Source organism: Habropoda laboriosa, unplaced genomic scaffold (assembly GCF_001263275.1).
Source record: "Habropoda laboriosa isolate 0110345459 unplaced genomic scaffold, ASM126327v1 scaffold143, whole genome shotgun sequence".
In the NCBI taxonomy this organism is placed as follows: domain Eukaryota; kingdom Metazoa; phylum Arthropoda; class Insecta; order Hymenoptera; family Apidae; genus Habropoda; species Habropoda laboriosa.
Genome location: NW_017100404.1, coordinates 2,320,488 through 2,326,291, shown reverse-complemented (window position 1 = coordinate 2,326,291; position 5,804 = coordinate 2,320,488).

Below are 5,804 nucleotides of genomic sequence, written 5' to 3'. Positions count from 1 at the left end.
ATGTTATAAAAAATTTCTTTTCTATTTTATATGATGGTTTTTTGAGGTCGTCGCCATTTGCAGGAAATATCACATTTTACATGCTCTTGACAAACTTACTTTCACGAAAATTACGTTTGAAAAATCTCTTTTTCATAAAAATAAAAAACTAAAAATTCCACAATATTCGTAACATTGTACATTATTTTTTGATACTATCATAGCAGATACCACAACATTGAAACCAAGGTACCTAGGTGATATTACGAACAGTTTCTACTGGTAAAAAAAGAAAAATGGGAAATTGTTAGGAGACAATTACGCTATCCACTGGTTCAAATAAAAAAAAAGAACATTGCTGCAGTATAACTAGATAATCATAGGTAAATACAGCAAACCAGGCACAGTAACAAAAACCATTGTACCACGATGGATCCAGAAAGGGTTAAAATAGCGATACGATCATTTTCTACGTTGCACTGGAGTTTGATGGAAAGTGTGGAGAGCAGAGCTGCATATGGAGCGCGTAGCCGCGTGTTTTTGAAATTGGCCGGAAGTCACGGCGTCTCGCCGCCTTCGAACGAGTCACTCGAAAGAGCGTGTGAGGGGAGAGGCCGTGGGAAAAGACACGGTGAAACGAGTGGCCGACCTTGAATTGTATCGTACGAGTTTCGTGTAAATCCACGATCCACCCTGACCGAGCCAAATGAGCGGTTTCCACCTATCGATTTTAATTTAATATTAACGGGCTCGTTCGTTAAACTTTTGATAATGAATCGCTTCATAAATTTCGTCAGCTAAAACTGACCGCCATCCCCCATCCTTTTCAACCCGTCCTTCCGTAACGAGTACACAAGTCACTTTAATACGAGCAAATTAAAATTACAAATACTTTCGGAAATATTTCCGGGCTACCACACTTCTCCTCTGTTAAACGATGTGCAAGGACAAAGTGAAACTTTTGTCGCCTTTCGGCGGTGTAATTAAATAGACAGCTGAAATTGCATTTTATAGAGACAAAAATTAATTGATAAAGAGTAGTGACTACTCTGAGCGATTTTTTGAAAAGAAGCTGCTCTGTATAATAAAATTTGCGATTATCTCAAAAAATCTTCAAGCGAAATGCCATTTTATTTTTACTTTTATGTTAACGAAATTTTTTTAAAGAATTCCAGTAAGAAAAGTTGTGAAAAGTCGCTTCATACGCGGTTTTACCCACACCTCGATGAAATCAGAGTGTATTAATTCATAAAAAGTAGAAAATGAACGGACAACGAATTGAAGCCATATAGTAAACTATATAGAATTAATTGTTGATTTATTTTTACGGTAAAGGAACTTTCCAAACACAATCCCAATAAGAAAAGTTGCGAAAAGTCGCTCCACGTACAGCTCTACTCACACTTTTATCAACCTTGAGCGTACTGATTCATAAAAAGTAGAAAATGAACGAATCGACATAATAAACTATATAAAACATACAAGGTGTCGTTTGTTTCTCAAAAACAAAGCCTTCCAAGTAGAAAATTAACGAAATAATCAAATCGACACAGTAAACAATTAATCATTAATTCCCGTCAACCAAGAATCCCCACAACACAAAAGAATTGAATTTTCTCGAAAACGAAGTCTTCCGTAAAAAAATTTCACTCCACATTTTCAGTTTATTTTTTCATGCAGAATCGTCCCCTTCCGCACCGCCCATTTACACGACACCCCGTGTAATAGCAAAGAATAAAACTGAAAGTGGAGAATATATAGATAAAAAGATCCGGAGAAGTAAAAAAAGAAAAATATCGCGATGACAGCCGGAGTCAGGTAGCTAACGATCAGATCGCTGAACCATTTTGCACCTCGTATTCAAGCGCAATGGCCCGTTCGTGGGACCGACGACACCGGAAGTCGTCGACCATTCGCACGACAAGGTGGAGACTCGCGGAAAGTTAACGAGCGTGCCACTGGGGATCGTCCGATCTCTTAACGCAGACCTCTGTCCCGATTTACAACGCCATTCACTCTGTCACGAGCCATAATGATCAACGTAATTGTTTTACAAGTAATAACAGCGATGATAATGAATAATACACCGGCAATTTCTGCCGGCGTTCGCGTCGTTATAATATTCGAAATCGAAAAGACCGCGCGAACTGTTCGACGCGAGTTTTATTTAGTATAAACGGAACTTATCAACGAGGATGTTTTTCGTGGAAAAGTTCGACGAATCTTTTTCTTCAACCAGGAGTAGAAAATAATATTCTTTGCACATTCCACAATGCATCAACGAGGAACAGGAAATAAAGGAAGATTTGAAAATATTTTTGCACACTGGTATTTCGTTTTACCCTTTGAAAAACGATAGACTCGTATGTGCGTTCATGGAACACTATGAGCGCAACCAATGTACTCGTAGTTTTTAAGCGATAAAAATAATTGCTCGACTAAAAAATGTAATTTAATTAAAAAAGAAAAACTAAAAGAGTGGCCTAATTGTGTTATGCGAGTAATCAGTGGTTCGACACGTAGTCTTCTGACTATAAAGGGTTAATTTAAGGATACGAGTAAACTTCATAGTGAAAAATTCGATTTGCGGTTTGGTCTCTTTTTCAGCGTTGACGTTGTCGCTTAAGGTTTCACGACAAATTAATCTAGCTTTAATCAGCGGTTAATCCGGTGTTAAGTAGCTTGAAGTTTCGTAACAGGTAGATCTAAGATTAAATGTAGCGGTGAATACAATAACATACTTATTCAAATTAACGGTGCGCGGTACTTGCTCTACTTTTTTGTAACATACTACACTATTCAAAATGTTCTCAGACAAATGACATAAAATATAAATTATTCAGTTATTCAACAATATCAAAATAATCTCCATTGCTTGCAATACACTTATACCGACAATTTTTCCAATTTTCATAGCATCACTGAAACTCAATTTTTGCTATGACTCATTTAGCAAATTTTTATTTATCGACGTTATTTACTCCAAATAGCGCCTCCATAGTGAAAGTTTCAGTCTGAGAAATAGAAAATAGTCGCACAGCGCTTTGAGGGTGATATTAGTCTAGTTTCTGGCCAAAAATTCGCAAACGAGGATCAAAGTGTGAGCCTAAGCGCTACATAGTGCACAATCCATAATTGTTTCCCAATAAATTCGGTTGTCTTTTGGGAATCTAATCACGCGAACTCCTCGTAACACCTAAATAGTATTGTCAATTAATTACTTGAGCAGTTAATAGAAATTCTGTGATGGAAGAACCGTTTGATCCCAAAATTTTTCCAACAAACATGTAAACCAGCTAATCGTACCAACGAACCCGCACATAAATCCCGCAAAGTGCCACCGGGTACCTACTCGAATATCCAATAAACTGTTTCGAGAAATGCGTAAACGTGGAACGTTTATTCTCCGCCGGAATAATTACAGGCCTAATTATACGATAATGTTACGTGCACTCGTCGAAAACCGGCAAAGGAAGAGTGGTTTCAACGGTTTTGTCGAAGGGAGTGCGAGGAAAAGCGATACTTAACAAGCACTTGCAGGGCGGGGAAACCTTAAAGCGATTCAGAAAAACCACCGACCAAAGGTCACGAGAGAGACAGAGAGAGAGAGCACGGCGGGATTATTAGAATGAAAAAGAGGGGTTCGAGGGGAATTTGCAAAGAGGGCGAAAACAATTATTACTAATGGATAGGCCTTTGTGCCTGGAGAAGAAGCACATTCAACGCGATCGTTTGGCGAACGAAACGTCGCCGGTGATGAAAAGAACCGAGTTCTCGGAGTAACTTTGTAGCGGCGTCGTTTTCTGTAAAACAAAGCATCCCACGGTTACAAAGACGATTTCGCTTCGCCGTTGAAGAAATGTCAAACACGTCACCTGACGACACAGACCAAAGAGAGAGAGAGAAAGAGCTACCTGTTCGAGGATAAGGTGGAAAAACTACACCGCAGCTATCCAAGGAGCTTTGTGTGCATTCATAGATGTGGCTCGAAAAGAGAAAGTAGTAGCAAAGAAGGGAAAAAACGGGGTAAGGAGGGTTGAAGGAGGAGCGGAATTATCGTTCGAGGCGGAACATCAAAGTGAAGGAGAGAGGGGGAAAAAAAGGGAAAGCAAAGGGAAATGAAATAATCTTGAGGCACAAAGCGGGGGTAGAAGAAGAATCACTTGAGGTGACTTACTCTGTAAAAGTTTCAACATCCCAAGAAAACCTTTGATGAAGTTAAAATAACGATGTAAAAACAGAAGGAGGAACTGGAATCTCCGTTTCCGTCGCGACAGGATTCTCGCGCGGAATTCTTCGTACGGAAAATACCGAAAGAGAAAAAAAGGAAGAAGCAACGTGACGTACTGTCACTTTTTCAAGGGGAGGGAAAAAAGAATGAAGAAACAGTCGCGCTAGCGTTTCACGTCGACATTCTCCGCTAATTACAGAATTAAAGGACCAAAGAGAGAGAGAGAGAGAGAGAGACATGGTTTGCGTCGCGTGAATGAAACCTCTAATTTAGCGAGGAACAGTCACTTGAAGGTTATAAACGTTTGAAAGAGAGGCGCCGTGGGTGAAAGCTGGGCTGAATGCGTCGGCGGCCGGGCATCGAGGGAAAAAAGTGTAAAAAAAGCACGGCGACACGGTGTCGTCGCACGGAGGTGCATAAGAAGAGACAAACCAGGGGAACAGAGAATTAAAATAGTGGCGTTGTACACGCCGCCAAAGAACAAGATACAAAAACTGGCGGAGTATAAAGAGGGTGGAGCGGCGCCGGGAACAGAGAGGACGTGATGCGCGCGTACCAAGGCAAAAGGGGGTGACGAGAACGGGAAAGCAAAAGCTGGCACAGCAACGAGCACGCAACGAACGAAGAGGGCATAGAGGGGCGGAGGAAGAGGAGAAGTATGAACAAGGAAGAGAAACAGAGTAGAAAGAGAGAGTGAGAGAGGGAGACGGAAGTGTAGAGTGAAAAATAAAAGCGTTCTTCGGCCACCTAATTATCTTAATTTGCATCGGATAATGAACGCGGCATTTAAAAATAATACAAAAATACTCTTGGTCCCCGTGCCGCGTGTTTCACGCTCACATTGTGCAAAGAGATTGCAAACACGGATGAACGAAGGCTGTCACTCGACGCGACGAGCTCGCAGCAAAGAGAGAAAAAAAGGTGGAACGAAACGAGGCGAAAATCGGGGTGACATCGAGACGACTGCCACCGGTCCTCTGCGATAGGGTTAATGAGTCACCGGGTCAATTAGACGATCTGGGCTAAAGTGTACACGGGGAATAAAAGGGAGCGTCGGGTGGAAATTGTCCCCTAGTTTTCTTCTCTATCGAAAGGATCGTTCTTGAAATTCTATCTGAAGTTGAAGAACATCTTGGAACGCAATCACGGGGAGAGGATTTCTTCTTCTTAATTTCAATATGAGCTTACTCCAGGCAAGGTACGGACGCTAACGGTGAAACGTAAGAAGCGTTAATTCCATTGCCCTAATCCGATGTTATCGATGAGAATAAAAAGCCCTTCGAGTGATTTTCCCGCGGTAAAAGTTACCGGTGTGCTTGGGTGTGCTCTCCGAGCAGAGCCCACCTTAGCAGTCTCACCTCCTCGTCCTCATTCCAATGGCCAGATCCACGAATAATAGTGATTCTAAAATATAGCCAGTCTTTCGCGAGTATCTTCAGAAAATGCACGCTTTCTCATATTCTATTAAGAATATTATTTCCTTCCGTAGAATCGTTCTCCCGCAGTGCCCGAGGACGCGAAAGACCAGAGAGGAAGAAGCATCCCCCGGATTCAACTCTTCTCTACTCCTCTGTCTCTCTTTTTCTCTTCAACT